Consider the following 18,148-nt stretch of genomic DNA (forward strand, 5'->3'; position numbering starts at 1 on the left):
TTAAGGAGGGCAAAGAGATACAAGAAATGATGAAAAAAAAAAAAGAATTTAATTAATAACCCCATAAAATATATTTTTATATACACTCAGCACTGAATGGGCTGATGATGTTAAAAATCTCCCCTTCATATGCTCATGTTAATGCTTTCACACAGGGTTAAAATTAATTGTCAGTAAACCAGCACTGCAGTTTTTCCTATACAGTGCGTCGTCTGGACAAATCATCTTCTTAAAATGTGCTTTTTCTATCAGAGCAGCAGCTACATACCTTAACAATCACATGGAACTACACCAAGAATAATAATGGCGATTTGTTTTTTATTATGAATTTAATATTGTTGAAATGCTTAGCTGACAAGTACGTTTCCAATTGCACATGCAGTGAAATCCATTTTCATCAGCCTCTGCTTTGGGAGATCTATGCACTGTAATACCATTTATTAGAATCTATGTGCTGTATCATTGCACATTATGGATAAACTTACAGATTTTCACCTAATGTTTGGGGGGTCATAAAGAAGGAATAGAAATACAGAAAATGCTATAATCTCTTTAGCTCCTTTATGCACTTCATTTACAAAAAATCATAAAATGGATAGTAAAATATTTACTAGTACTTTGCAGTTCTCAAATGGCAAAAATTGAATTGTACAGTGTCATACTTCTGTGAAAAGACAGACTGAGTCCCAAGAAGGCAGCCACTGAAAGAAATGGAAAGAAATGGAAAGAATGGACTTTCTAACCAGTGCGCCTTGAGGACAAATATGAATCTCACACCTGTCTCTGCTTCACTGGAATTGGCATTTTTGGTATTTACCATAGCTCCAGAGAAGTCAAACAAATGTTTTTTTGTCAACTCGGGTGAGAAATAAAGTGTATGTTTTGATAGCTGCAAATGATCCAGTTGAAGTGATGTAAGAAAACTTAAACAACAGAAAGTTTAAGCAAACCTATATGATTTTATATTGTAGTAGACTGTGAGCTCACATGTAGATGCATACTTACTGCAGCTCAGCTGAGGAATGGTAACTTTTGAAATCTGCTATTGGAGTAAGGTATACCACAGGGAATGTGTTTTACTAATTCTTGAACATGTGTCTCATAAGAGCAACATATTTAAGTGGCATATGTAAGCATGTGTTTCAAGTTCTAAATCAGAACCTTCTCCCAACATCGTAGCTCCACAAAAGAAGAAACTCCAATAGATTTTGGATCAGAATATAATACACCATGCTGGAAATGTACCAGTCATAGTCATCAGTCTGCAAACCACTCTTGCAGGCCTTAGAGTTTAGTTTCCATCTTTCAGATCAGCTTTTTTTCTAATTTCACCTCTACCTTACATGAACCAGTCTGTCCAGTCTAAGCTGTTTTCATTTCAGCTGGCTGAAAAGCAACTCCTGCCTTGATTGTACTATCCACAATAGTGATGTAAGGGTAATCCTCTTTCCAGTGCAAATCATAATCTGAACATAGTTACCTCATGCAATCTGTGTGGATTGTATGGATTGTTTTATCCATTTGATGACGCTTGAGGATGACTCAATACAGACTTAAGAACATCCCATTGTTCTACTATTTTACAAATTGCTTTCTATTTCTCTAGGGAGGAAATCTTTTCTATTGATGTGTCAGAGGGCTTAAACATTCTGTGCATTTCATACTGTCATCTGTCATGCATATTACATTTTTAATATTTTCATTTTGCCACTAGGTAATATATTCTATAGGAAATGAAAATATACACATCCTGACATTTCATGCCTGGGATAATAGTTCAGCATTCTCATTCTGGAAGTCAGTTCCTTATTTATACAGGTGTAGAAAGCCACAAATAGAAATGAAGTTGAAATGCAAATATACAACTAGGAAGTGCAGAGTACAAAACAGAGAAAAGCTTTATTAATCTAATCTTTAATAAGACTTTACCTGGCAAAAAAGTTTTTGTTCATTGAGGGTGCACAGACTGTTTAAACATTGCACCTCGTTCTGACTGTGTGTTGGGCTAATCGCTGAACTCAATTTTGAATAACTATCACCAGTTTTGTTACCTTGAGCGCTTAGTCTTCATTAATGAATGCATCCTTGTAAGAAAAGAGTAGCAGTATCTCTTTTTACCGATAGAGGGTTCTGTTCACCAAGGGGTTTCCCTGTTTCACTGCCCAGTGTTGCCACTTAAATTTCCTGTGTTTGGCTCCTGGATCCCCAGGGATCCAGCTGTGGCTCCCCAGCTCTGAGTGGGGTGACCACCCTGTCCCAGTGAGAGGGGTGAGCACCATGCCATGATGTGGCCACAGCATAACAGTTTGATTCCTGCTGACTGGGAAGTCAGCTCTACAAGCCACACATGCTGAAAAGGATGGAGAGTCCTAAATCCTCTTCCTTTTGTGGGCAATTAGGTGCCTAAATTGGATTGGGATATATGGCTCAAAAGACCCACCTGGACCTGTACAACTAAATACTTCTGTGCTTACAAATAATAAAACTGTGTTGTAGCTGGCAACTGTAGAGCAATCACGGTAGAGCTATTGAAATAACTCACAGGAGATTATTGCTCTTTTATGAATTAGAAGGTGTAGGGAAAGATAAATGGGATGAAGAGATTTCATAGCCATTTTGGATAATTGGTGAAAAGTCTGTTGAAAATTTCCTCTGAGTTTGCTGCATCATGCCAAATAAATACATATATCCACCAGTGCAAGCAGAAACATCTCAATACTGAGATGTAAAATGAGGTTCCTCAGCTAACTATCCTCCTTCCACACGCTAAAAATTTCTAAAAAGAGTACAAGATTCAAAGAGAGGAACCTGAGGCAAGAGTGTGCCTAGAAGTTTGTTTTAATTTACCTTGGCTACTGCAGGCTTTCCAGTTTGCTTTGTGTTTGCCTTAGTTGGGACATGTTTTAAATCCACTGACATAAAAGTAAGGTTTTCCATTGATTTCATTGGATCTATGGTTTTACCCATATTTTGTTACATATGCTGAATATTGCCAGACCTAGACAATGGTCTTGGGCAGATGATTTACTTCAGAAGGGTGCTTAAGCTATGCTGGCTGAGTCTACACTGAAGCAGATGTAAAGTGCTCACAAAATCTGGTCTCCTGATCCAGCTCTGCATGGTGCATTCTGGTTTGAGAGGTAGCAATGGACAGCAGCGGGTGGGATAACATCTGTGCTGCTGTGGGAATCTCATCTCACCTTGTCCTGAACAATGTTACTGGTGCAATTAGCAAACCAAGAGAGCCAAAGCTGAAACTGTCCAGGTATAACTGACTGTTGGTTATCTGCCTGATTCTTTTAGTTTCTGCATGTGTTTAGCACAGTGAAAAATGACAGCAGCTCTGGCCAAAATGGGTGTAGAATTCTATCTAGGTCTACTTTGCACAGATGTAAATGACTGATTAAGTTCAGGCCACTGAAAAGTATATCTTTTTTGAAAATGTGATCAGTGATGTTGTGTTTTGTACTCCCATGGAAATAGGGTATTTATTTTTAAATGACTTTGCTATTATCAGCCTGTTAAGACATCCAAAGTTTATGAAATGTTATAGCAGGGGGGTAGATTGCTTGAACTCCTGTTAAGGAGAAAAGCCAAATCTCTTATTTATCATTTATCTGCCTCTTTCAGCTGTCAATCTAATTTTCCTGCCTCCACTGATCATATTTTTGCTGTCTGTTCCTTAACAGATTTTGTTTTGATTGCTTCTGTTCAGATTCTGTCTATCATCCCAGTGTCTAAGCCAACCATATGCTAGCTTGACCCACTACCAAAAAAACTTTAGTCTGAATTCACTTGAGAAGTTACTCTTGTTATTATTTGAAGATTTATTAATTTGTCAATGGCATCTGGTTCTTTACCACATGCCCTGAAATCTGGTCTTGTTTTTTCAGTGCTGGGGAAAAGGAAAAAAAACAACCTGCCTTCAACTATATTCAGAAATAACAACTCTTCCAGCATTTCTTCCTAGGGTAAGGTATATAACAACAAAACAGCATCTTTGTACTAGTAAAATACTTTCTATTGGAGACAGAGTATTGGAGAATGAGTATTACTGCCATTTTGTGGCTTCGGAAATTGAGGCACAGATGGACAGTCTGATTCAGCTGACATTAGTCAAAAAGTTGGTGGTAAAGTGAAGGCTGCTTCCAGGCTTATCAGCAATGTTGGAAGAAGGATTAAACTTTGTCCTTAATCTTGGGGTAGCAGAAGTCAATCAGAGAGAAAGCATAGCCAGTCTTCAGGCACTACCTTCTCTGTCCCTCTTTCCACTATTGGGATAGCTCGCTACCTCCTTCCCCTCTCCTGCAATAGCTAGGGAGTAGATGCTGAGAAAGGTCTAGAGACCTCATCATTGGCTGTTTTGCATTGGTCTTGAGTGAAGCGGTGAACTGAACCACTGCATCCCAGCTTTCCAGCTCATGGCATGATGACAAGACCTCTTCACTCTCTCTGAATGGACGAGACACCCAGAACAAGTCTGCAGACGAAGGGTACAGATTCATTTTTGTGACTTTGGCAATGCTCCAAGCTTTGCTTTATTAGTCTTCCACTGTTCTCATAATAAATCCCTCAAAATTTCCTTCTGAGCCTTGTCTTTGTGCATGAAAATGAGATCTCTTTAGTTCATGCCCAAAGCTGCATTCTTTGTAATGAATTGTCCACCTTCCCTCTTTCATTCCCTGCTGAAACAACGCTAAATATTGTGTTACTGAGCTTAGCCCTTCAATGCAGAGTGTTATGTATGAGTCATGAATGCTGGAAGATACCCATGGGAATTTGCTGAAGATGCCCCTGGGGAGGCAGAAGGAGAATGCTGTGCTAGGAGCAGGTGTTTATTATTTGAGGAATGCAGACATTTAATTTGAAAATTCATCCTCACTGTAGTGTTGCCTGCCAGTGAAGTAATACACACTGGAGATAAGTCAGGCCGTATATCTCTTTCTTGATCAGGGTTCAATATTCATTCCCATATTTTGACTTGACTTTGTAATTCCCACCTTTTCCCTCCAACTAGCCAAATGATAAGCAGTGCATTTGCTAAACACTTGCGTTGTTTGTGTTATCTCTCTACTTGCTGAGAACTGTAAGAGGATGTTTATCTACTGAGGAAAAAACCTGCCTCTCATTTACTCTGCAAAGCACTCCGCTGCCTTCACAGCAACTGTAGCTGCAATTATCATTGTTGGCATCCAGAGATAGTGATTTTTCTATTTACACTTCATGCCTGGCCCTTGTGAAGTTTAATAAATAAGTCAGCAGTTACATTATCATTTGATAGACTCATCACCCAGCAGTAGCTGCTGAAATATGCAATAAATAAAGGTCCTAGGGGGAAGGAAGGGGGTTAGAAAAAACAATATTATGTGTTTTTTCAATGAGAGTTGCATTTTTTCCTTTAGCCTGTATGAGGAAATTTAATTATAGTTTTTATTTTATTTTGTTTAGTCTTTGCTTTTATTCTTATATAAGAAGTCACCTTCAGGAATTCCGTAGTCTAAGCCAAATTTCATTCAAGAGGAAAGACAGAAAGGGAAAACAGCAATAAGAAGAGTGATCTGGCAGTATGAGTGTTCTTCGCTGGCTATAGTTGAGGAGGATTTGTGGTCAGTTGATAGAGACACATTAATTCAAAGCATGCCTGAAGCAGCCTCCACTACTAGGGATGTTGTGGTGCTCCTTTGGTGGGCTTTAAAACTAGCCTCTCCACAGAGCTGGAAACAGCCAAGAAGAGACAGAAAAGATTCAGCCTTAGCAGCAAACATGAGCAGATCCTCTGGAGGCAACTCAGTCTTGGTAGTGGAGCAGTCCTTTCTACTTTGAAAACTATGGCAAAAACCTCATTTCAGCACAAAGCTGAAGACAGCTGAATTTTACCAGTTAAGCCAAGGATTTGCCTTAGTGGGTTTGCTCTTTGAGCCAGACAGCAAACGCTATCGTGACTAGCAATGTTTGCCTGGTAAAAAGTGCTGAGCACCAACTTAAATAGACCATTCACCACTAGGCAAATACTAATACCCACCTACACACTTACATGTTTATCCTGGTACTCCTCTCATCACATTTTTCAAGTAGACAAGTGACAAAGCCACTGGAAGACTTTAACTCACTGGCGTGTGTTAGAGGCCTGTCTGTAACTTGAATGCAGAAAATATTAGTTCTAGTAGCTACAGAATCTCAACAAAAAATGCAAATAAACCAGATGAAAAAAATATACGTCACAACTGTTGTACACTTTGTTTTACTGGTGGGCAGCTGGAGTGGCTACTGGCAGTACCACATGCTCACATGGTTAAGCAGAATACAGTGCAGAGGCAGAGCTGTTATTAAAGGCACTAATAATAAGCAGGCATCTAAAATGGTTGTGCAGTTTAATTTTGAATAGTCTCCTTTTCAGATCTGCTTGAACTTTACCCTCTGTAACATGTCTCCTATCTTCCTGGAGTTTCCTGGATTGTTTAACAGGCTCTTGGCAAAGTTTTCATTTGAGGAGAAAAAGTATATGTGTGTCCTTCCCCTCTGCTCCCCAACCTGAGTCCAAGGATAAAAGTTTAGGTGTTGTATGTGGATTTGGATTTAATGTGATTTTTGTTCCTTTCCTTTGAGCTTCTGTGTTGGTGTTTCTTATTCACAATGTTAAGCTTATTAGTTTCTTTTTCTGCTTGTTTCAAGGATATAATGGTAAAAGCTGACCCAGTATTTTGCTCATTCTATCTTCAGACTTAGGCAGGCAACAGCCACTGTCAGAAAACAGGGCTGTTTGGCTCTGAATCCAGGCTCTCTTCTGCTGGAGACGAAGAACAAGCCTTTGAGGATGAGAGCCACAGCTCGCTCGCATCCAGGGACTGGGCGGTGAGAGATGGCTACCCAAAGAGTTATACAAGAAGCATGCATATGTTTCTGTGTGAAAGTGCCTAGATTTCACAGTTTGGACCACATCTAAAAAACAAAGATTAAATTTGAAAGCAGAACCATTGCAATTTCTCTGGACAAGACTAAAAGTATAACGTAAGGGATAAGCCCCAAAATGAATGCTAGAAGCTGAATATTTGTTAGTTCAAAAAGACCCCAAAGAAAGGCCTTGATGACCTAGTAAATCAGGGGAAAAATAGTATCCTTTCTCCCAGCAACACACTCAAGGATGGCCCCAAAGCCATCTCTGCAGTAAGGGGTACTGATAAGCAAAGCAGTTATCATCTAGTCTAGTCTAGGCCCCCTAGTCTATTGTGATTCTCAAACACATTTAGGTACCTGCTCTCTATTCAGGCTTCTAATTCTCAATCAGTTTGTCAGCCTTCCTTGTCAGTCAGGCCTCCCTGAGTCACTGCTTCACCACAGTAGTGCAGCAGATGCTAATGGCTGTAAAATAGTCTATAAATATAAATATAAACATGTTTATATTTATATTTATATACAAGATATATAAAAATATAATAATAAATATAAAAAAGGTCCTGTCAGCCTGGGCTTTTCACACAGTTGTTTCCAAATTGTGTGAACTACCTCTGTTTTCATTTTTCTCCGTGATGAAATGGAGAAAAAATGGAAGGGCTCAGAGCTGAAGACAGTTGCATACACATTTTTAGTAACTTCATAGTTTCCTCTAGTAGATATGAAAGTCATTATGGGAAACTGAACTTGAATAATCACTGCAGAAAAGTGGAAAATTTTTTAAAATATTTGGATCAGGTATTCTATTGCTTTGCAGCCTGTACAATCGTCCATCATAATGGAAATAAATAAACAAAGGAGTGCAAGGCAGTGCCAAATACACCCATAGGTGTTGCAGTGTTTTGCACCAGTTGTGTGATTCAAAGGCCAAAGACGCCTGGACTGTGAAGATAGCCAGAACTCAAAATACACTTAAATAATAATAATAATAAAAACCAAATCAGCTAAGCCAAGTATTGTACTTCCTGTTTCCCTAAAACAGTTTGTTTTGTAAATATGGTTTATAACTACTGTTCCCCACTAGGTAGTCCCCAGCAACCATTTTACTAGTCTCATATGATCTGGGAGCAGACACAAGCTCACAGGTGAAGACAGAGAACGATTGAAAGCACGGAGAACATGGGGAATGGCTTCTCTCACATATTAGACAGCTGGATATCAATTCCACTTCCAGCTCTACTAGCTGTCAGGCTGCGTCGCCAGCTGTGCTATGCCATGTCACAGAATGGATAATGTACACAGGTAGCTGGTGTGTATAGATGTATGCCACTCCAGATTAATGCCCCACACAGTACCAAAAAAAACAAAAAACAAAAAACTGAACATTAAAATCCATGTAAAATTTGTTATTTTCAGACTCAGCCCTTTTCCTTTTTTTCCATAATGGAAAAGCTGGACAGAGCAAATAGTGCTTGAAATGAACATAATAAATTAAAAGGAGAACATTTTTTTATTCCTATGAAATCATGCTATAATATCTTGTGAGCGGTAAATAACTACACATTTCTCTGTAGAAGGAAGTATGTTATGCATTTTGTCAAAAGGAGCTGAGCTATTAGGAAGAAAGTCTATTTCTGAACAGTGAGCATACTGAATATTGTCAAAGTCACAAGGGTCTGCAAGGGTCTGTTTTTTTTCTTATGTGAGTTTTGGATCAAGTCCATTATGAAACATTGTCTACTGACACTTCCATGTTCCACAGGGAGATTGGTTTACTGATTAAGCAGTCATTTGCTGCCTCTGAAGTCGAACTTATACATTATGGATGGTCTGATTGAAAGTTTTAACATGAAATCCTAGTCTCTTTTAAGTCAATAGTAAAGCTCCCATTAAACTCAATAGGGTTAAAATTCCCATATAGATTCTTCAGGGAATTTTGGGTCAGATTTGAATGTTAAATTCTAGCCCATCCCCAAAACAGGCTGAAAAAATTGAGAACACACACGCGCCAGGAAATTCAAAGTTAACGTAACTTTGATGCTTAACTCACCTTGGGAGCCTTTATTTTTAGAAACAACCAAGATAAGGAGAAGATGGTGCCTGTTGAGCTTTAACAGGTTCTGTCATTTTGCATTGCAAAGTTACTTGGATCTTAGGATTTATACTATCTGTGAATATCAGCTCCAGGTTTGCAATTCTAAGTACTGTAGAGTGTGAAAAGCTTCTGAAATATCGCCTATCTTTATGGTGCTGAAACATGCAAGCGTCTTTCTGAGATGTCAAAAGCAACTCAAACAATACACCAAATCCTAATCAACAGAAGTCATCATAGTTATTTTTTTATTGCTCCCTACATCAGCTTGTTTTCATAACACAGATATTTTACTTTATGCAGGAACAGATGTATTTGTGACTATTTACACTGAAATATCCAAACATTACAGTAAAGCAGCAATTTACAGTTGGCTGACTGTGTCTCGTCTTTAGTATACAATTAGTGAACAATGAAAAACTCATTATCTTCTTATTTCATTGCAGTCAGGGAAACAAACAATTAAATTTGGGGCTTTTAAAAAAACGGCAAACAAAAAAAATCTTGACTTCCCAGAAAGAACAAAGTGCAAGTCCTTCCATCAGCAGCACTTGAGTGAAGTTCACCAAAGGGGTGCTTTTAAACAGAGCTGCTCTTAAAAGGTTTCTCTTAACTTTCAGGCTGGGGGGGCATGGAAGAAGGATTTTTAGACTGAGGATAGGATCTTGCAGTGACTTACCTGTAACAAACTCCTTTACAGGATCACGGATGAAACCTCAGTAGTAAAGCAAGTCCTCAACTTAAAGCATGTGTTGAAATCCGATTGCAATCAGTAAGACTGAAGGCTAACCTTTACTGGACTCTAGAAGAAATCCCCCCCACACCTTTTTAGGGGCCAGGTCATGTCTTTAATCTGCAGTCTGGTGGTGAATTACAAGAACCACATTGATATAGGAGTATAGGTTTAGACTGTAATCCTTCTCTCTAATAAATACCAGACACTCAGGCATTCTTTTCCATAATGGAGCATAAACTATACATTGACCACCATCAAGATACTTTTGTATTATAGGGCGGTAAATGTATACCATATATAGGAGTCTAAGCATCTCCAAATGATTTTAAAATAACATTACCTCCTTTTTTTCCTTCCAGACTTAATGCTTCACTTAGGACGTGAAGCATAGATCTTTATTTCTCTTAAGTTTTCTCTCTCAGCATCTCTAACTGTAGCTGTTTCATTAATCAAATAGATGACTGTTGCCTGAATCTTGAAAAACTCATGGATTCAGAAGTTTTCATGTTGCAGAAATGCATGTAGATAAATTTTACTGTGGAGAATGTACCCAAATTTAACAGTTTTTAAATACATAATTTTTGAGTTTTACTGGATTGCCATTCATTCTTAGGCTATTAAAAATAAGTAATGAAATCTGCATATACGACTGATTACTGTATAGAAATCTATTCTGTCCCCTCTTATCTGTTTAGCTTTCCAGCAGTCATTTTGTCCATCTTACCTCTAACAGAAATTAAACCTCTAGGAATCTTCACTGTCAGCACCTGGACATCCATGTTTTGCCTGTGAGATACAGCAACCAAAATGTTTCTCACAGTCTGAGGTCAGTCTGCACCACTTCTTTATCAAATGATGGTATCCTCTTCTTTGCACATTCTAATATGTTATATTTAGTTTAGTTTGAAGTTTGAATCCACATGGTAAACAACGAATAGTTCTTCTTATACATGTCCATCAACATCAAATTTTGCTGAGTTATCCAGTCATGTAGTTAGAAGCTTTGGAATGTCTTCACTTTTTTTTTCTGTCTTTCTCTTGCCTCATCTGAAAAAAGTTGGATTAACTCATGGTTTTCCTGTAGTCCAGACTCTTCTGCTGTATGCTAAACAATACTTGTTGTAAAGTCCTGATTTGTTAAAGTTAGTTCGATCTCAGTAGAGCTACTTATGTGCTTAAAATTAAACAGACCCAGAGGGTACAAACTCTGCTGCAGGTTTGCAATGTTACGATAGAACTTTAACTTTCTCTATGACTTGGGATGGCAGAGAAAAGGACTTTCAAAAGCAGAATGAGTTGTCAGTTTACTTACTTCACTGCTGATATTCACAAAGAATATAGAAGGCTGTAGAGATCTAACTTTCTTTTAAGAATCCAAGCTTATTTCTTCTTTTCACATCCTATGTCATTCTTCACCATCATATTATTGTTTCACCACTTCATATCAACTTGTTCCTGGTCACTTGTTATCCTTCAGCTTCTCTGACCCTTCTCTTTTTAAAGAGTTAATTCTATTACTTGGGGAGAATTGCTTGGAGATGGGTATCTTGGTAATATCTTCTGCAAAAGATGTTACACAATATTTTGATTCTGTTGTCTCCTTCTCCCTTAAATGCCCCTTACTCTGATAATGTAAGTAGCAAATAACTGGATATTAAGGTTCTTGATGCCATTTCTATTTAACATTTACCTTGACTACCTGTAAAAAAAGTTCATCATATCTCACTGTAAGCTTAGGGTTACAGAGCACTAAGAAATCCTCAGATGAAAAGATATACAGAAAGGTAAAAGATGCTAATTCTGAAACCCACAGTAAAAGTCACATCATTCTTTAGTGTATAAAATAAGCATATATTGACTTTCTAGCTGGAGACCTAGGTGAGAATTCATGTCACCTGATTTCAGCTCCCTGAAAGGTTGGCATCTAATCTGAACTCCTTTTCCTATGCTAATCAGTGGAGAGAGCCAGCATTGAGAAGGTGATTCCTTCTGTGTGGATAAATGGATAAATCTTTCCCTGGAAGGGCCTATTGATATTGAGAGAACACAGACAACTCGTTCTCTGCTGTTATTATTGACAGAGACTAGCTGATTAGTTTAAACTTGATGCCTAACTTTCAGATGGTTCAATCCTGCCTTGGTGATAAAAGAGCAAATGTAAGTTTGGGGTGATACACCATAACTCTTCTCAATATAGGAAAAAGTAGATTAGAGCAAAGAATAATTTTTGATAACAAAACAACACATATAATTGAGTATAAAAAATACTGAGGAGGACAGATCAGGTTAACTCATAAGGTTCCTTCCTTATCTTCTGATTCCACGCTCTTTTTTCTGAATGACAGGAAACCAGAAGCAGTTGTTTTGAAGACAGATACAAACATCAGAGCAAAAGCTATTGAAAATGACACTGATTAAAGCTGCTCAAAATCCGTGTCCCATGGGGCATGTTGGTATTTTGACATCTGTTTTCTTCTCAAAAGGGAATGACAAAGGTTTAAATATCAGCAATTGTCGTGATAATATTCCTTCACAAATGCTGAAATGAAGAGCAAATATTTCATTTTGAAATAGCTACTCTTGCAACATTTCAAAACACCTTTGAAAGGTTTCATTTTAGTCTCAAGTTTTCACGTTTAAAATATATTTTATATATATATCTGATGTTGGCATTTTCCTTTAGAGAAAAAAATACTAATTTCAACAATTCCTGCTTTTTCTCAGGAGACTTCTTTGTCATTACATTTTGGTCAATTATAGTAATGGCATAGCAGCCCCTTTCCTAGAGAAAATCTAGGTCCTCAGGTCAGTCAGTGTGATAGAGAGCTGCTAAAACAGAGTTCCACCAGGAAACAGTTCAGAATTTAGATATGCAATTTTGCTTTGTAATGGTTACAAATAGTTGCATATCACCATCTTTCATTTCACTGGCCTAGCGTGGGGCAGGGAATAATATAATCATGAAAACATACTAAAAGAAATTATGTTAATATCCAAAGGAATGCAAATAGTGATTTTATTCATACTGTTTTCTCCCGACACTTTCATGGTGCTTTACACCAAAACAAATATGGTTTATTATTTCAAGGTAGAGATATAGACACATCTATATTTATCTGTCACATGCACTCTAAAAATGTTTTAAAATTTGAAACACATTACACCAGGCAGTTTAAAAAAAAACTAGTGGAAATAAATAGACATCATTATTAAACCAGTAGTGATCCTCTGAAAATTATTTTGAATGGAGAAATCTTTCAAGTGTTTTTTAAAAGGAAGAAGCTGTATAGGTCTCTACTACTAGTGTTAGGTATAAGTCTGAAAGACTAAAATTCACACATACACATTTAATTAAGTGATGGTACCTTTTCTGAATTAGAGACACAAAGCGCATATTTTGTTTTACCAGTGGCTCAGCAGCTTTTTAAAACTACCAAAGATCTTGTCTCTGGTGCTCTGTTTGCAGCTCACGTTTGGAGCCTCGCACTGTGAACTCAGTTGCTCTTCCATAGTTCTGCCAACTTCCAACGCTGTAGGTGGGGGCCTTTCCGCTATGGGAAGCCAGAGAGTGCAAAACTCTACCCAGTGAAGGCAGGATAAGATTGTCCTTCTTTGCTTTCTAAATGTCATAGTTAAAGCCATTTAAACATCCAGAGATGAGGTTTAAAGAGCCAAGCTGATTATGAGTCCAGCTAAAATAGCAACCAAGCAGGAGACTTAGAAACTTTCCTTTACTTGTCACTCAGAACTGACTTTCTAGTTTTCTGATGAGCTTCAGCATCTTTATGACAAGGATGGGTGACCTTATTTGAAAAGGCAAAAAATTAGGTTTAGGGAGTCACTGGTTCACTGCGTAGCACACTGGAAGTGTGAACTTAGACAAGCCAGCTAGAGTAAAACTTTGAAAAAACAGTTAGGACATTAATAAAGTGAAGGATCCACTTTCATAGTAAGTGGTTCTTAGGCTCTGAAATCTCTGAACTGCTATTATATATTAATTGCTTGAGGTTAAAGAACCCAGAAGATACTTTTTAAGCTTCCTGGCTTTGTGTCTGCCTTGTTTATTTGGGGTCTGTGTATTTTAGCATAGACAGTATTTCAGTGGCTCCGCTCAATACCTGGGATACCAAGGGCCCCTATGGTTCAGGTTGCTGGCTGCCACTGTAAAAATTAAAATACAGCAGGAAATCGATTTTGTAACTTTACATTCATTCTTAATGGACATTTTTGTCTCTAGCTGTGGATCAAACTAGAATGCTTCTGGTCAAAAGCATGTCCTGTGAAACCCAAGTGTAACTGATCCAAAGCCCATGAATGGCAATAGAAAAATTTTTACAAGTTTTATTGGGATTTCAATCTACACCTCCATGCCTCAACATTCACAGCTACATTAGTTTGAGATTTCCTTTCTTTAAGCTGCAAGGGAAAAATACTGTGTGTCAAAAAAGGTAATTTGAAACAAATGGACAATAAAAGTTTAGCATTGTGAATGAGTCCTACACAGTGATATACGCACATATTAAATTAATACAATGAGATTCCAATTTATATGTTGCAAAAAAAAAAGCAATGGCATAATATTATTGCAGTTTCCTGCCCTTGAAGCAAATATTAACCTGAGTAGAGTTGTGACAATGTAAAGAAAGCACCATAAAGTAACACAATGTGTGCTTTTTCAGCTACCTTCTTTTCAGAGAAAATAAAATGAGAGCTTTTGTATGAAGTAGGAATGAACTCACTGGATAGATGTATCACTCATTGGACCATTTTAGTATCCAGTTCTTGCTGGAGGACTAAGATGGACTAGGAATAGTAGGCATTTTGTTGTTGTTGGACATAGCTGAATAGTTGCACAAATCATGCCTTGACTTTAAGTGACGTGATGACTCAAACTAGTCATTCAAAGCAAAAAAAAAGGTGACAGCAAACACAGGCACTGCATTGGTCTGGCTCATGGAATTAAGTTTTGCCAGGGACTTCTCCCTAAGAAAATTCAGATGCTTTATAAAAATTTGGACACGGTCAAAAGAGTATTACAAAAATAAGTGGGCATTGCCTTGCTTTATCATTCTGATCCTACAAAAAATATGAATACTAAAGCCTAAAAAAAGTTTCCTTCATTACTTGCCTGCAGAGATTTGTGTAAGAGTTGAACAAAAGCACAGTAAACTTCTAAGACAAGATCGGGCCATTTTGTTGCAGGGACTGTGCTTTCTTATGAAGAGCATGGAGACATTAAGCAAAATTCCTTCAGTAACTACTGAAAACTTAGGAGAATACAGAGACTTCTGCATACCTCTAACAACTGTGGCAACTCCTTTGGACATGACCACGCAGTAGAACTGGTAGCCACATTAAGGACCGGAGTCATAGATCCAGCCTATCCTGTCCTATCCTATAGGAAATAGGCAGCAAATGGGCTACAGCCTATCTAGGACTCACATGGATCATTTGCAGTGTGAAAACTGTTTTTCTCCTTTCTGCACCACTCATTCAAGGGGGAATCAACATCCTACCTGCAGCCAAGCTTGCGCTAATCAAGGATCAGGTTCTTCCCACCCATCTACCCTGAACTTGTGTCTGTTGCGTAATCTGTGCTTTTTTAAAACTTAAAATAGAAAGAAGTGCAGAGTGCATCAGCTGTGCTGGGGGCTTTGTGCTTGACCAGTGTTGAAGGCAGACATTACACTGCCCCAGAATGACGAAACATCTGTTGGATGAGGAGAGTCTGCTCAGTATTGCTATGGGTAGATTGGGTGTGAGAACAAAAAGACAAAAGATTGCGGAAATAATGTGGTGTAAGTAAGGTATCTTAGTTAACACTATGTATTAAAAGACTCCAGCTATAAAAATTAATTCCCTTTTGATCCTGAATGTACAAAGATAGGATCTTTAAAATGTCATGTGTAGGCACACTGTGAATATTTGCATATGTGATGTATATATATGTGTATCTTTGGTTACGTTTATATATAAGCACAGAATTTCAGTTTAGATTTTATTTTATTTTTGTACTAATTTTTGTTACTCTTGTTTTGACTTTTTAAGCAATCTTGTTCTCACTAAAATAAAAAAGATAAAGGAAGCCGAGATAAATGGACACTGTAGTAGCAGGCATTTTATTTTTCTTTATAGCACAGATTTTGGCTTTGTCTGTAGTACTCTAGCTCTCAGGGGTAAGAGGATATTGCTAATCATCACTGCAATCTGAATTGTGGTCTGTGAGTGCAGGCAAAGCTGGAGAAATAACAAGAAACCTGAGGAAAACAAGGGCTATGGGTGTAATTCTGTTACCAATCAAAAGTGCAACTGTACAAGCCAATATACACAGAAACACTGCCACTCTCTCAGCTATAAATCCGGAGTTTCTGTGATACAACCCTTAGCTGTGACAATAGGCATTTCCCTTCCTTACGTATGCTGGTTATTGCAGCATATCCTGCCCTGGCTGGCTGATAGAGGTGGAGGAACTGGTTCAAGTGAAATTAGAACTGACCTAAATTTTCACCGCAGGCCTCAAATGCATTATTACCCATTGTTGAAGAAGTTCTGATGTTTTCCCCACTTTTCTGCATTTCCAGGTGTTTCAGAAATAAAAGCAGCAAACACTGAAAACCTCATAGGGAAACAAACAGGCAAAAAATGCCAGATTTGCAAGATGTCTCAGTTTTTAATCTGAATAGACGTTCATAAAAACAATCAGAATAAAGTTCACCTATCTCTATTTGGAGGAATAAAGTTGTTTTGAAATGGATGAATATGCAAACTTTATTTCCAAACATTCAAAACTTTAACGGTTGGTTTTCCAGTAGCTGATGGGTTTTGGGTTAGGTGTTTTTGGAAATCCAAAGACTGACTCGGCAAGCAAAAAGAGGGAGTATCCAGCTGTTCTAATCTAACACGTGAAAGCAATACTTTGCAAAAATGCTTATTGTCAGCTGTGACTCAGTTATTTTTAGAAATGCACATCGCTACCAAAGGTTGTTCTCGTTCCCAGCATTCCCCTGCCTGAGGGTATGCTCGTTCTGCATTCCCAAGGTATGTTTGCAGCTCATGTAGTTATATTTGCTTTAGATCTAATTTAGCTAGTGCAGGTAGCAACAAAAATGAGAGAAGAACTGCCTGAACTTTCAGGCATATGAAAGGCAGCACCAGGATTCTGGATACTTTCTTGGCTTGCTACCACACCACAGCCTATGCTGCTGCATTGTCATAGCTACTGTTACAAACCAAACTATGGAAACTTATGTCTTTTATAATTGCAACCCCCAACTGCAGCGCAGGTAGACACCTACATCTCTCTCTCCCTGGTAGAGACTATGAGTGACAGTTTTCCTCCACTTCAGTAAGAACCAGGGATTTAAGGTTGTAGTGGAATAGGCAAGAAACCCACCCAAAACATTGTATCTCATAATCTTTTGACCAGCCAACATAAGCCCCAAAGCATCAGAATATCTGACTAGCAGTTGAAATGTGGAAAACTGCAGTTTCTTCCTGAATGACTTGCTGTGATGGACAGATGATATCATGGCTTTTCTCTCTAGCTTGGATTAAAAATTTTTTTTTTCTCCACAGTCGAGCAATAGAGCAGTGGCCCTGCCTAACAAGAATGCGAAAGGGAGATTGGCTTAGAGTGCCTGTCCCTGCTAATGGCTGTAGGGGGTGCCAGCAAGAGAAGAGTTTGAGACGCAAGGAGAATTTAATGCTTGTTCTGCATCCTCCAGTTTCCTCTCCTCTTCTGTGAAGTGGATATCCTTCCCTGAAGCTGGTGCTTTGAAGCTTATTTTGGGGATTGCTCTGTCCTGTTCTTAATAGGAACAGCTGAGCCCATTACCGTGAGGAAGGTTTTCCTCCCACACACTATTAACAAACGTTGTTTCCTGTCTTCCCACTTCTCATGGGCACACGCTATGACCACAAAGGTCATGTTCTGGTTCAGCACTTATATTATACCATGGTACAGCAGAAACCTCTGCAAAGCACCATGGAAATGGAGAGATCTCACTGTCACACTTCTCCCTTCACGTTCCCAGGTACAGCAGCTGAAATGACCAAGAAGGTCAGGATTTTCCTGAAGGCCAGAGGATCTTTCTTCTGAAAGCAGCTGCAAGGCTCCAAGGCAAATTCTTGACTCTCCTTGCTTATGCTTCACGGCTCAGTCTTGTTAATTTAGACTGTAAGATTTCACAAGCAGGAGTTAGCTCCTGATCATGTCTGGTTCCTGGGGCAGAGCCATGACACGTGGTTAGGACCTGTGAACACTTCTCTAATTAGCAGCCCAGCTGTGCGGAGGGGTGCTTCGGTGGGGAGAGAGGGGATCAGATGTCTTCTGTGGAAAGAGATGTGTTCTATTCTTTCAGAGACAAACTTGGATTAAGGTGCCTTTAAAAAGAAGTGCCTCTCTCTCCATATTCCTCTCTCTTAATGCA

This window comes from Apteryx rowi, unplaced genomic scaffold, assembly GCF_003343035.1.
Source record: "Apteryx rowi isolate R43461 unplaced genomic scaffold, aptRow1 scaffold_271, whole genome shotgun sequence".
In the NCBI taxonomy this organism is placed as follows: Eukaryota; Metazoa; Chordata; class Aves; order Apterygiformes; family Apterygidae; genus Apteryx; species Apteryx rowi.